The sequence below is a fragment of the Octodon degus genome, unplaced genomic scaffold, assembly GCF_000260255.1.
Source record: "Octodon degus isolate 3935 unplaced genomic scaffold, OctDeg1.0 scaffold00128, whole genome shotgun sequence".
Classification (NCBI taxonomy): domain Eukaryota; kingdom Metazoa; phylum Chordata; class Mammalia; order Rodentia; family Octodontidae; genus Octodon; species Octodon degus.
In genome coordinates, this window is record NW_004524704.1 from 4,819,491 (window position 1) to 4,835,374 (window position 15,884).

Here is a 15,884-nt window from a genome sequence, read left to right on the forward strand (position 1 = left end):
TCACGCTCCCCTGAGGTCATTTGCTTGGAATGTTTTCAGAAAAAAATAACACATAATGTCATAAGAAGTAACAGAATCACAAGAAATGTGACATGATAGGCAGGACTTATCAGTCTCTTATTTGTGAAGATGGCAATGTCAAATTTAAAAGTAATTTTTAAAAATTAAGATGAATTAAGGGAAGTAAAATTTCACTTACTAAATACTTGTATATCTATACCCCCAAATTCTATAATGTGAATCATAGCCTACGGAAATGTATAAGTTTATTAAATTTAGAAACATTTTTGTTCACTCATCCCCCAAACAAAAACTTTAGAACTACCTACCAGACTACCTACTGGAGCCTAAGTTAGTCAAAGGAGATTCGAATTTAAATTGTCAGGGAAAACGTCTTTGTCTATGTAAGTTTTCTAAAAGTGAAAAATTCTTTTAAAAACTGAAAAAAGACTCTTTCACAGTGATGATAACATAAATAAAACTCAAACATAAGCAGAAAGACCTACAAAGCTATTATTGCCTGTTTGGTCAAAGAATCTCAAAGACCAAAATGACATGTCTATTTATCAAATAATTTAATGTCTGCATGGGTTACAGAAATACTTTTAAATAACATTGTCCTATAGAAAATATAGTCAAAGAATTGTTCTTTTTCTTTCTTTCTTTTTTTTTTTTTTTTTGGTGGAACCAGGGATTGAACTCAGGCCTTTGCACTTGCCAGGGAAGCGCTTATTCCACTGAGCCATCTCCCCTGCCCCAGTCAAAGAATTGTTCTAACAGTTCTTTTCCTCTTTGATAGAAATAATTTTTGGAAATCACTTCTATATTTACGTATAGTATCTAGTTCATTATAATTTTTAATCCAGTTGCATGAATTTAATAAACTAGATTTTTAACAGTTATTTCTTTATAACTGTACATCTGTTCCTTCATTTTGATCTTATGTCTCGGTGATGAATAATGTTTATAACTCCTACTGTGATGATAAGAAAAAATGAAGAACTTGAAGATATTGAAGAGACAGCCTGAAACTTACACGGGCCTTTGTGTAGCTAGAGATATTTCTGATTCCTGCGTTCCCCCACTGGGTTGTACACTTTCTGTCTTTTTGGACATTTACATCAGAATATCTGAAAATTGTCTAAAAAGTTATTTTATTTTAGTATTTTCCTCTCATGGCTTGACAATTCTGTCATGGCCTGTCCATCATCCAACCACTAAGTATGAACACAAACTTCAAACTTTATGCTTCTCTTATGTGCTGCTTATGGGCTGCGCCATATTATTCAGTTTCATTTGTGTTTATCATCATGGATATGGATAACAGAGGTGAGTACCCTTAAGAGTTGATAGGCTTTCCACATCTGGCTCACTGATCTAATTAATATTTCCTGCAGCTCCACCAGAATAGCTGTTTCATAAGGGAGACATGTGTGTCTTACGACGTCATCACCATTGAACATTTACACTCACTTGGCTTCAAGACTAACTGTTACTTGTTTGTTGACTAAGTCAGCACTATGGTGAATGTCTGAGGCCGCTAAATGCATAATCACATCCCTTGCAAAATCATTTAAGGCCCGTGAGGATGCTGTTTGACTTAAAGCCAGCATCACATAAGCCTTCCTCCCTCACCCCTTCTTTCCTATCTCTTCATGCAGATACCTTAAAGTCTTTGATACAGATTTGGCACAACCCCAAACCACCTTCACTCAAAACTGTTCTCTGAGACATACGCTGTCTCTTGAAAAGATTTGGGTATTTCTAGCCAAATGGTAGATTAGAGAGAAGAGAACAGATTCTGCTTTATGCAGCACACTGGTGGAATTTCCTTACATATACCAGCAGTAAAATCAGTATCCTGAAAATAAATAAATAAATAAATACACCAGTACTTAGGTGATAGAAAAAAAAGAAAAAGTACTGGGTGAGAACAGAAACTTGGGATTATCATCCTGGGCATCTGTGAGACCTTAACAAAGTCATATCAGCTTCCCAGAATTCCGGATATGTCTCAGAGGAGAATGTACTAAAGGTGAGACGACAGTATTAATAAGTGCCAAACACCAACGGAAGGCATTAGCCCTAATCAAGCTCTTTGTCCCTCATGAGGGAGCATTGCTCAGTGGCTTTGTGGCTTCTGGATTTCTCTTCCATTGTCTCCTGTCTATGCTGTAGATTTGAAAGAAATAATAGTCACTTCCTATGGCATCTAATCACATGGCATCTAAGTTTGTACAAGCAGCCTTACTCTAGGCCCGATGGAGTTCTTCTACACGAGAGCCCCTGAGCCCTTATCTTAGCTGCTAAGATGATCTAATATGCTGTTATATTCCTAGTAATAGATGACTGTATCTTATACATAACAGCATCTAATTCTTAGATCTAATTTATATAAACTTATATTTATACATGAGCTTCACATTTTAAAAAGTGTCTTCTACTCTATCATAGTTGAGCCTAAAGACCAGGTCTGTTGTTCACTGTTTTATAAATAAAGAAACTGTAAGTGAAAGTTGCAAGGGTAATCACCAGTCAAGGAGAAAGAGAAGCCCAAGGCTCCTCATTCCGCTCCACCTTCTCCACCCTCCTGTCTAGACTGTCTCGTTTTTTCCTGATTGATGGATAATAAGGATGGCCTGATGCAGCAGGCTCTGTATATTGCGGAGTTGGCCTCTCCAGTCCCAACTGATGGAGGATGTTTTTTGTGCTGTACTATACAACACCTATTACAGGCATCTGCGATGAAAACAGTTTTTTCCAAGTAAAAGGTTCCAGTTTAGAAGTGCCTCCAAACTAGAAGCAGCAGAAGCAGCTGTCATTAAGAGGAAGGCCAGGCATATTGCAAAGCCTTTTGGTAATTCTTTGATAAAAATTGCCTTAGTACCATTTTATCACTTGTCAACCTTTCCTGCTGAGATTTTCTTTGTGTTTGTCTGGTTTTACTCTCAGAATCACTGTCAGGATATAACTAGCATAGTTGAAGAAGTATATACACTTTTCCTATGTTTTAAATAATGAATGTGACTGTGGTTTCAGTTCTATAAAAATACACTGTTTATTTCAAACGTTTTCCAACAAAATACAGTGAAGGGTGATGACATTTTTCTTCTGTATTCTCTATTTTATGCACACCCTGCTCCAAACAATACTCAAAATATGCTTCCAGACTCGCTTATTTCCACAATGTCATGGACACTAGTTATAGAGGCCCTAATTTAATATATTGTACTGCTGGTCTGGAATTCTTGCTGGAAGTCATCAGCCATAGGACAGTTGAAAGAATGGTAGTTTAGAGATGATAAGAAGCATATGCGGGGCCGGGGAGATGGCTCAGTAGGATAAGCGCTTGACTGGCAAGGATCTAAGTTCAATCCCTGGTTCCGCAACAAAAACAAAACAAAACAAAACAAAAAAACAAAAAAAAACAAAAAAAAAAAAAAAAGATGTAGCATACGTGTCGATTTCAGTTCTTAAATTTATGAACAGTGCATGGTCTTTGGCCCCACAGTTAGTCTCGCAGACCTTCCTTTCCTCACCTGCAGATGAGGATGTGGGTGCCTTCCTTCTCGTTGGGACTCCACAGCAAGCATAGTAAATCTCAGTGCTGGAGACATGTTGCTCCTGAGTGTGCACTCAGTTTGCATCTGAATCGCCTTGCTTCATGAGGTTTAGTTTAGTGGGGTGTTCCGTTTCACAACAGTCGGGATTTGAGAGGATATGCAGTAAAGTGCCTACCATTTTTTTTCCTTGGTGATTTTGGGCTCTTCATATGCATATTCCAGCCCCGACGGGCTACCTGCTTGCTTACCCTCCACCCAAGTAGATGGAGCAGATGCCACAGGATAACAGGCTTTCCTAAATGTGGACCTGCGGCTGGCTGCGCTGCATTCTGAGCCTGTCCAAGACTTGCAGGCACTCCTGGCCAGCACAGGGAGGGTCCTTTCCAGAGCCCCAAACCCGGCAACTTTAGACATTTCTTCTTCACTTCCAATTTGGTCCCTCTGTTAGGGTGATGACTTTTTGTATTCCTTGGATTAAATAAAGGATAGAAAATGGAAAAGTCTGCATATCTATTCGCAGTGACAAGCTAGAAGAAGCAACCTAAACATGCCAGTGGGGAACAAGTTCAATAAATTCCAATACACCCATATATAAAAATGTTATATGACCACTAAAATAACCATCTGTACTGATATGAAATGCTTTGGGAGGTTTCTGAGAGGAAAGTGTCACTACTTGCATATGGAGAGGACTTAATAAAGCCACTTCTGAGGCAGTGTATCCTATTTTCTGGACCCCAGTGACCTGCCTTGTTTTGGCCTCACTTACGTTTACTAGTTTGAGAACTGTTTTTGGCCTTGAGAGTCTTTTTGTGTGAGTATATTTGTTTGATTTGTTACCTAGGGCACCCAGCAATCTCTGGGTACACACACTGTGAAAGTCTTCAGGCAATTTTATTTATGCACAATGAATATGTGAATATTTCTTTTTAATTGTGCCTACGCAATGACGCTGCTCATGAATGGAAGATTCCTGTTTGCTATTTTGTGTCTCTCTTATTAGACTCCATAGTCTTCTATGATAAATACCCTAACCTAGGGCCCAGAACAATATTAGGCATACAGAAGGATCTTCATGCAGATTAAGGGAGATTTTTTTTCCTCACAGTTAAAGGAAATTGTTGTAGCTCTCAGCCGCATGTCTCCATTCTGACCCTGATTGTTAACTGTCCGTAACTTGGGTCCCTTCTGCCTCCACCCATGACTTAGAGAGAACATTCTTTTTGCCTTACTCAATCGGGCCAGCATCATGTCATGTTCAGAGCTTTGAAGAATCTGACTTGAGCAAGTGGAGAGATTAAGGAGGTGTCATTTGAAAAGGGAACAGCCAGTTCTCGGGACACTTCCATTGATCCTGGCATATCGGTCTCACTCTAGGTCCTGCAAGCTGGCTGGTTTTGGCTCCGCAGGCAGGCGGGCTGAGATTTGTGTCTGTGGCCCACCCTCCCTGTAATCAGGTTACCTGTAAAGTAAGACTTTCAGAAAAAGGCTGCCAGCTCTGCAGAAATCCAATGCAAGCTCACTCGTTGCATGGCCCTCTGGAATGTGGAGACTCTTAAGATCAGCCCATCAAAGGACACTATGTACAGACTACTTTTTCAATGATGAATGTGATTTATCAGCTTCCTTTCACTAAAGAAGTTCTTCTGGGTTGGAGATATAGTTCAGGTGTAGAGTGTAGGCTTCACATATGCAAGGACTTAAGTTTGATTCTTAGACCCCAAATCCCCAAGAAAAAAAAAATCTCCCCTCAAAGTTTGGGCTATAACTAGGGCTTGATCTAGTCTTACAGTTGAATGACTTATTGATCTCATAGAAAAAGACAGTAGAGAAATTTAATAAATTTGTTTTCACTTTTTGCTATAGATTTTTCTTCTCTTTCTTTTTTTATATTTTAGGGAACAGTTTTCAGGGTGTTCAGGGTCTTACTACTAGATGATACTCATAGTGATCCCCCTGTTTAGAGCCTCCCAAGAGCTGGGATTACAGGCATGCACCACCACGCCCAGTCTTAGTTGCCACAGATTTTTAATAAACCACCTGAGATACATAACAAAATACCTCCCTGTACTCTTCCCTTCATGGAAAGCGTAGTACTATTGGCTATATTAATATCTTACACAACCCATTTTTTTAAGTTTACAAGGTATTGGTGAAGTTTATCCTAAGTAAAGTGTTTGGTGATTCTTGGTGATGATTCGCATAACTTACCTGCAGGGACTGGGTTTATGCACTTGTCCCCGGTAAAGCACCATGTTGCTCTGTAGTCCAGAGAGAAATAAACTACCTGATATACTTGCTAGAATTTAGGTAGGTTGAGTCTAGGCTAATGTATTTGTGATAAACCATTTTCACACAATCTAATGTTTATCCCCTCTCACCCTAAGCTGAATTACTTTTTGACTGCACCATGAAGTTTCTTTGTAAAAGAAAAAGTTTGATATGTATTGTACGAGAATGGTATAAGAAGTACTGAGTCAACTGAAAAAAAATTAAAACTCAAATAAAGCTTGTAATGTTGTTTCTACTATCAAAAGAGTAAGAACAACACATTATTTTGCTTTTCTCATTTTATTCTTTTTTTCTTTCTTTCTTTCTTTCTTTCTTTCTTTCTTTCTTTCTTTCTTTCTTTTTTTTTTTTCTAGTTCAGCCTTGCCTGAGGGTGGGGCTGGCACAGAATATGGTGCCAGGGATCAAACTGTGGTCCCTTGTGCCTGCCTAAGCTTGCCTAGGGAGGAGCGTTAGACCACTGAGCTATCTTACCAGCCCCTCTGCTTGTTATTATTGCCTTTAGTACCATATCTCTCCCCACCTTCTCTCCCTCTGTTTTTTATTCACCACCACCTCCTCCTTCACCTATGTTTTCATCACCAAAAGTTAATTTGGTTTTGTAGATATTACCAGATACTTGGTGACTCTTTTTTTTAGCTCTTAGAGTGATGGACCTATATGGAAAAGATTGTGACATACTTCAGTCACCATGGACATCCCTGGGCTGGGGAGATGGCTCAGTAGAATAAGCACTTTCCTAGCAAGTGCAAGGGTCTGAGTTCTATCACTGGTTCCGAAAAAAAAAAAAAATCTAACCATGGACATACTCATTAAGGAACCAGGCCATCTTACACTTTGCATTCAATAAATCACTTTTACTAATAATTGCCACCTCAGAGGTATTAATCTCAAACACTCTTGGGGCACAAAAAGCAGTATTCCTGAGACAGTGACAAAGGGACCATGTCAAATGGAGCTTCCATGCACTTCCTATGAGGTCATTTGCTTTGTAGTCCAGTCTACTGTCATCGAGCAGTGTAGACCTAGCTTTCGAAGATTAAATTTTAAAGACTAACCAGAAAGTCGGATTTATGTGTAGTAGCTCTAGATCTTTAAATGATAGTAATCATTATTTTTAAAAGTTGTACAGGGGCCGGGGAGATAGCTCAATAGAATAAGCACCTGCCTGGCAAGCACAAGGTCCTGAGTTCAATTGCCGGCACCACCAAAATAAATAGATAAATAAATAAATAAATAAATAAATAAATAAATAAAGGTTGTACAACACTAGTGGCCAAACAAAATATAAGGCAGACTTTATCCAACTCCACACAATGTGTTAACTGTGCTACATAAGACTATGTAAAGTTTAAATAATATAACTGCAAGCTACAGCAAGTATTTATGGGAAGGTTTACATAGCTCCGTGTCCCTTTCAAAAGAAATTTGTATAAATCCCTTGCTACATTTAACTAAGCAATACATAATCAGAGTATTTTTTCAATTTGTTTTCTTAAACTAAATGTTCTTCCTATCTTTTTATTCCTTTAAAATTTTGTTTTATAAAACAGTCCGATGGGCTGCAATGTGGTGTACTTAGTCTATAGTATTTTATTTGTTTTCTGTTCCTTTTATTTGATAATTTATGGAACTCTGTAATTTTCTAAATTTGATTAAAGCTGTAATTAGAAAAAGGCAGTGAGATTTAAAGTGCCTCAAATTAGTTTTATCAGCATACAAGCTAATGTTTTATTTTTAATGAGCATAAAACACACCTAAAACTTGTCAGATAAACAAGGAATAATGGCATGAGAATTTTTAATGACTGGAGAAAACTGTTGTGTGACATTGAGGTCAACAAATCCCTTGCAATGAATGTGTACTTAGGTTAACCCAGAGTGATGTGTGTCATTCATTTATTGTGGGGTTGTCCATCCTGGGGCATTCCCACTTAGGGTTTGCACCTCCACTGTTTGCATAGACCGAAATGAGCCATTTCCATAATGTGACCAAGACTGTGCCAGAATTCTCACCCTCTTTGATGTAGGGCAGATGCACATTTCTCATGAAAGACATTTAGCAATCAACTGTCATTCCACGAGGAAAGCAACTACATATATAATAAAGTCTCATGATTTTTATATCATCAGCAATTTGCATATTTATTCAAATCACTGTAACTACAAGGACACAGCTTTTCTTCCCAACACCTTGCAGTCCTGAATAAAAGAAGAATTTACTGTAGACCATGAAGGTATGTGTTCACTCTTTGAAGCCTTGCAGGTGTGATGTAGGCACAATAGTTTCTAGAACCAGGGGTCCTATAATTAGGCATACAGAGGCCTAAAGATAGTGATCTTAGTAGGTGTTTCTCCCATGGGTTTTAACAGGGTCTTTGACTTTGTCATTTCACCCCACTGAGACATGAAAGAAAATTTGTAGTGTCTATAGATCCCATGCTAGTTCTAATTTATTGGAGACAAATTAGGGCAGGGTTCTTAGTTTCAAATAGAATATACCATCTCAGATTAATCTGAAGCCAATAATGAAGACATACGTGAAAAACTTATAGCAACTTTAAAAAAATTACAACCTTGTCACTGCATCTGATATATGGGCAAATGGGGAGACTGATTTCTATATGTTGTTTTATACAATGATGAATTTTCAGGCTCATCAACCAAACAGGAATGTATTCCTGGGTTAATTTTTATATATTTATTCATTTAGTTTTTAGTTTTGTTCTTACAGTGTTCAGTAGGTATCATCTGCATTAGATCTTGTAAAAAATATAATGACTGAGGTAAAGAGATGATTTCAAAAGACTTTTTCTTTGAATGTGTTCCAAGTTCTATTAAATAAGAAAAACAATGATTACGTAAAAGTTCTCTTTGGATTTGAGAAGCCGTCAGGCAAGTCATGAGGGAGTGGGGCTCATTAAGCAGAACTCAGCCTCCGAAGGACCACTTTGGGGTCCTAAGAAGTGACAGGAGCTGGAGCAGGTGGTTCCATCTTTGCCTAGCTGTTAAATGGGTGTTATAGCACTTTCTGAGTAGGATGGTTCTGAGGCTTAAAGGTGATGACATGCTCTTAGTGCCAGAGCTTTGAATCTCTGCTAACATAATGTGTTATTATCGCATCCTGGGGCTTTGCTGCTTAGATTTTTCTTTTTGAAAACTTCATTTTATGCAAGTTTACAATTTAAGCAGTTCGTGAAGTTTTCCATTTTATTCAAGGACAGGACGTCAAACAATGTATAAGCCCTGAGTCATCAATACAGGATTTTAAAACATAAATAGATAAATTAAATTACACACATATATATATATATATATATATATATATATATATATATATATATATATATATACATATATATGTTTATCACTTTTGAATGCAAAGTAGTTTATTCTTAAAACATAACAATTGGATCCTGCATCTCTTAGTCAGTGGCCATGTCTTAGTTTCTTAAAGTTTTTCTGGTACCATTTCAGCAGAGCTCATAAAAAAGTTATAAAATTTAATCATTTTATTGTTAATGAAAAGAAAAATGTACTCTTATTTTATTAGACTTAAAAAATGAATATGGATATTCATATACATATAAACATATTATCCTAGTTGAGTAATAGTGGAATTAATTTATGATAATTATAATTGATAATATGAGCTGGAAAGATATTCCTTCTATCTCCTCCAATACTTCCTTTGTCCTCCTACCTTGTATGTTAATTTAAGATATTCATGTTTGTAAATATACACAGACTTAACATAAATTGCTTCTACCCATTTTTTTTGTATTCTTGGAAAAGAACAACAGCATTTTCCAATTGGAACATTGTTATAATTATGAATTACATATCTGGTCAAGAAATTGTTATCAAATAAATTATACATAAAGTTAATTATATGTCCTAAACAAGCAAAGCTGTTACTACTCTAAGTAACTACAGTCATTTCAAATAACAGGAAGATTGGCATAGTCCCATACTGTTTGCTTGAGTAGTTTATTTGCCTTCACACACATGTTAAGTACATGTAAAACAAAATTATTAGAATTTTTATAGATTTAACTTATTTAAGTTGATCATTCCTATAATAAATGTCTTCATTAAAGGAAGACATTCAAATTTTGCCATCCCAGAATTTGATACATTTAGTACAGAATGTTTGCAAAGGCCTTTTTTCTCCATATTTTATATAAAAATTTAAGGTTGATATTTAGATATGGTATTCCTGTTGGTAGAAATGACACTCAGAATTTTCCACAGTGTGGACCATTGTCTAAGAAGCTGAGTCAGTTCTGTGGTGGTGTAACTAAGGATTTTACTTATAAGAAAACTTCAGTTGTGTTGTGTAGAATGTGAAGATGTGGCTTCATGTTTCTCATCAGACATTCATTCCTCAGATCAGAGTGACCCCAAGGAGGAAGTCCACAGAGGCAGCAGCTAGAGAAAGGCTTAGAGCAGCTGTGGGAGGTTTCTAGTCTGTTTCCTTGGTGATAGAAGTGAAATTCAAGGACCCAGTTTATGTGTTGGTCTGAGAGCTTGCCTTTGCACTGCATTTATTAGAGTTTATCAGCTCCGTTTACTCTTTTAACCTTTCTGTGAGAAACCATGAAATGAGCAGATCCTGGTGATTCTGTTTCACTGAAACGTGCCACAGCAACAGCAAAGTGAAGGCGTATACTCAGGGTCTCCTTTTTCTTAGGCTGTCTCTAGCTTCTACTTTCAAGAAATTCTCTTCCTGTCCCCCATAGCTAGGGTTACGGCACCCAGCCATTCTTTCCTTAGCAGCTCTGTAGAACCTGGATTGCCCTTCCACTAACTCAGAAGACAGTTTTACAGAGCTTAGATTGTTGGACTCTCACCTTCACAGTATTCGCCTTTGGGAGATCTGTGTGACTACAGTAATTTCTACCTCCTAGAGACAGTGGCTATCCAGGTAAGAAAGAGCTAACCAAGGTGTTGTCATCTTCTCCCACAGGTCACTGTAAAGGACAACTAGGTTTACCATGTAGAGGATGATTTGAGACAAAGTCAGTTACAAAAGTGGGGAATCAGAATCACATATTTTCACTATACTACAAACAATAAGAGAGGTTGTAACCTCCTGAGGCTTGCTTATAAGCAGTTCCAAGCTAACAGATTTTTTTCCTTTAAATGGTTTGGAAATCTATTTTGAAGTTGTCACTTGAGCATATGGTTTCAGGGCATAGAGTAACTGCTAATTTATTGCTTTTTTAATTTGCTTGACATTGGAATTTATGCTTCAGAAACAGAAAATAGAATGCTTTGAATGTTTTCCTTCTTCTACATTCCTCATTTGAAATAAAAATGCTCTCTGATAAATTATAAAGAGGTATCATAAAACATATATCATCCTAGTAAAATACAGTATAGAAAAGTCTTAACGGTGCATCTTTTTGGTTATCTTTTAAGAGGAAAGGGTGATAATAGTACTGTATCTGGCACTTTCTTTCTTTCTTTTTTAAAGCAAGGACTTTGACTCTTTTACTAAAGAATGGCCAGGTGGTGCAAAGGACAAAACTCAGCTGTGCGGTACAGTTGGCTAGCGTTGGATACTCCTTCCATATGACCTCAGATGAGACCCTGCAACCTTATCAGGAGAATTTCATATAAGGTATACAAAGTGATCAAAGTCACTTCTCATAAACAGCTGATTTCTTTTAGGATGGATCATATACTCAGAAATAGAATTTAAATAAGACCCACCTTCCTCACAGATATGTAGTGAGGCATAGGAGGAGATCAACTCCATGGAGTAGCCCTAGCATCTGGTGGCAAGTCTTCTACTAGGTGGTGACAACAAATGACACAATTGCACTTTAAGATTTTCACTCCAATTAGGAGCAATGGCCTGTGGAGCCAGCGTCTACGGTGCTCATCCGGAGCATGTGATCTTTAGGATCCATATAAGACAATAAATTATGTTTCTGTGAAAGTTATCTTAATTTTGCATTTCAATATTAATATATTTAAATATATCCCCCCCTTCATTGAAGAAAAAGTCTTTGAAACCAAAATTCTGGGAAGACAAATAATATTTATCTTGTGGCTTGAGTTGCACCCAACCGAACAGCTACATATGCTTCTGATATTCAAGTGCTTTCAACAATTGTTTAAGAAGCACAATTTTGAGATAGGTGGTATTTTCCTAGGAGAAAACACTGGGGTAGGGGTGTTCACTTATAGCCTCAACCCAAAAAGGACTAGGACTAAAGGATAAGGAATTGTGATGTTGTGTCAAAATTGTGGTGTTGTGTCTCAGTTGCACACCATTCCCTCTTTATTGTCAGCTTTCCTGAAACAAGCCACAATTTTTACTTATTTAATGCACCCATGGAAAACGATTGCCATGTAAAGGCAGATGTCCCAGCAAGATGGACTTCTGATAAAAATAAAGACTCGTCATTGGCTACTTGCTGCTGATCATTGCTTTGCTGTCCCCTGCCTGCCTGCCATGGACTGTTTCTCCTCTACAACGTTCCTCTGTCATGCCATCTAGCCTTGGGGCCTGCAGACTATGGACAGAAACTTCTACAAACTCTTACCTGAAATAAACCTTTCTTCTTTTTTTTAAAAAAAAGAAAAGAAAAGAAAAAAGAATCAGCCAAACTGTCTCAGGTGCAAACCACTACTTCCAGGGGCCACAAGCTCTAAATGTGAGCAGGGCTGCAAAAATAGTAACTGGTGGTTCAGATAGGAGCTGAGTCAATTGGGCTCTGGTGTTCCATATCTATGTAAACTCAGTGCATCTGAGAAAGAAGTCTTCAACAATAACTGAACTGCTTTGTGCCATAAGATTAGTTCAATGCGGGAGAAGAGAGGCTTCCTGGGCAGGCAGAGAAGCAGAGAGCCGAGGTAGCTCATCTTACTGAACACCTATGTTACTAAGTAGCGGGCTGCCATTCCCTGGCTCAGACTTTTGTGGATTGCTGTATCTCTCCAATGTCTCTGTTTTCTCACCTTTAAAATGAGGATAATGATGCCTGCCCTCCAGGCCTGTTTTGAGGATCAAATGACATAGTGAGGTGAAAGTAGTTTGCGAACTAGGAAGTCTGTCCACCTGCAGAGAGCTGCAGCATCCCATTAGCCTACAGGGTCTCGTCCTGCAGGGTGAGTCCCATGGCCTCATATCCAGGGTCTCAGCTGAAGGCAGGGTTTGAATGGGGTGATTCTTATCCACCCTGTTTCAAACTTCACACCCACCTTCAGTAATAAGAACTGCAAATATATTAGCAGTTGCCAACAACATACTCAACCTTTCTGTCTTTTCTCTTGCCCCCAGGAGAAACCCAAGTAGTCTAGAGAATAGAATGTATGCTTTCCAGTGGGACTGAATGGATTGGTGGGCTGTGAGAAATGAGAGCACTATGCAGGAATTTCTACCCAGAGCATGCTGTGGGTGTAGCTTCTCATCGGCTTTCCTAGAGATGTAGCTGTTGTCCATTGCCCTTGCCCTCACGATCCTTGACCACGGGTACACTGCTGACCATGCACAGGTGACAAGCCACAGCTACTGGGGCAGACTTCCCTCTTACAGCACCAGTGAGGGGAGAGATCTGCCAGAATTCTCACGACTGAATCATTTCTATGAGCTAATGTCACTTGCTTTATGAGTCAGTGCTGGGCCAGAACTGGGTTTTGTAGGTTAAAAAAAAATGAGGTTCCACATTAGACTCCCCTATTGTCATCTTCTTGGATGGGGGTGGCAAACTAGGCTGTCCTAGTGACATTTATCTACCTGATGTTTGGTTCCTTGGCTCCATCAAGATGGAGGGCAAGTAGAAGGGTTTCTCCAAGAATAAAACACTTAATAAAAGTAATAAAACACCTGTGATTTGTGTGTGTGTGTGTGTGTGTGTGTGTGTGTGTGTGTTGTTTTGCTTCAAGCAAAGTAGGCGAAATGATGTGCTTTGGAGATGAATGTTCTTGTCATAGGCAAGACAGAGCTTGTAGAAAAACATCTGCAGCCAACCCATTCTGCATGAGATAGGGCCAAGACTTGTTTGTGCTTTAATGCTTGTTCAAGCATGTCTGATTAAAAAAAAAATTTAATAAGTTTTAGAGAACTCCTCTAAAAATATTATTTCCTCCTGCAGCCCTAACCAAAAAGGCAAAGGAAGAAAAGAACAGGAAGTGGTGAAAAATCAATGTTAGTAGTTCTTTTCAGTATGACAATCACTGAAGCTTCCGTGGGACAATTCAGAGTTTTGTAGTTCACAAGCACGAATGTTTTCTTTTTCTTTAATACATGTTTTCATACAGTCTGGTCAACTGTAAGCACGGCACCTGGTGAGGACAAATGCTATCCTCTGGTTTGGAAAGTTCAGAACAATTCTGCCACCTAAATGAATCTGAGTTAATTAGATTTGGTTACTTTCTTGGAAAATATGTAAGTTCACATTCAGGAATTGAGTTACCCTTTCATTGGTGCATGATTAAATGTGATTTTTTTGGTTATCTAAATGTTAACAATGAGTCTCTGTTAGGAAGAGAGACTGCACATACATTTTATTTTTAACTATTTCTGGATTCCAAAAAACATAATTTTATTTGAGGGAAAATTTAATAAAAAAACTCCAATCTGAAAGAAATATGTTGCAATCTACATTTCAAATGAATTCCCCAATACAGAGAAAAACACATTATCAGTAAGCTTCAAGCACTAACAACTACGTGCAGAATTCTATAATTACATGATAAACATAGTCTTAAAACTTTTGCTGGAACTATTTTAAATATCTCTTCTGTGAAGCAAACTGGTAAGACCAAGCAGATACCGTAATGGCTGTCATAGGATTTGCCCAGCTGGTGTCTCGTACGTTGGGATCACAAGCGTGTTCACACATGTGCCAAGGCACCTTGTTGAAGCCTTGCGATTGCTAAGCCTTTGTTGAACAGCACCGTTAGTTTTAAAACATATTTCTTGGGCACCGGAAGTTATACTGTGAAGCAAGACAGATATGATTCCGACGTTTACTAGCTGGGTCATAAGGGAGCGACCTGTTTCCGCTAAGATCCAATTTCCTCCTCTGTCAGGAGGAGGTTGTCTCCCTTGAAGGTTATCAAGAGTTCAGTATGTGCAGCCCCTAGTTGAGAGTCTATTGCTGAGCAACCCCTTGATAAATCATGCTGGTTATTTTTAAGGCAAATACCGTAGGGTAATCCTATTGATAAGTAAGATAGCTTGCCTTTAAAGAGCTTAGTAAATCAGGGCACGCTGATAAACCTAGCTGTAATTTAGTGTGACAGGCGCTATAATCTGTCTGGAATGTTCCTTTACTCTCTCCTCCCTTTGTTTTGTGGGGCGACTCCTGCTCATCCATTTAAACCCACTGGAAGCGTTCACTGTAGCTATGGCTACCCCTTGCTATGCCCCTCCAGCACCACCACCTCAGGGGCAATGGCCGTATCTTTTCATCTCTCCCTCCTCAGTGCTGGCACACAGAGGGGATATCAACGGGTGTTTGTCAGATTGCATTTCTTGTCTGAAGGAAGTATGGTGAGTCAAAGAGTGAAAGCAGACTGATGCGACTGGCTTCACCATAGATTTGCTACTTTGTGCTGTGTTCTGAAGGATAGTTAGGATCTTGCAGTGGGGAGAAGAGAGGACTCCAGGGGGAGGCAGCAGAGTGAATAAAGGTTTCGGGACATGAGCATGCTGTGTAAGTCTAGGCAGAGAGAATGGTCTTATAAGCCCAGACCACGGAATGTGTGGAGGAAGGAGATAAAGCTGGAGAGAGGTCATGTAATGGAAAGGGCTTGGAACTGTTTGTAGAGGAGTTTGGCATTAGTCGTCTAAGCATGGGGAAAACAGCAGTGAAGGGTGATGTCATGTTCAGTGGGAAAGAGATAACTGGCTGCAGTTCAGAGGTGGGAAGGCTGAGGACAGGGAGGTGGACAGGGAGGGTGTTATAATAATTCAGCTCAGAGATAAAGGGGAGGGAGTAAAAGGAGGCTCCAGGGTAGATTTGTGTTATTTATTGCAGAAAGAGAGACACAGAGAGAGACAGAAAGACAGAAA

At 38.7% G+C, this 15,884-nt stretch overlaps 1 protein-coding gene across 9 annotated transcripts in view; it reads left to right on the forward strand.

Annotated features, from left to right (window-relative positions):
* Tp63 (tumor protein p63) overlaps positions 1–15,884 on the forward strand; it is a 213,317-nt gene that overhangs the window by 138,986 nt on the left and 58,447 nt on the right. The window lies entirely within an intron of this gene.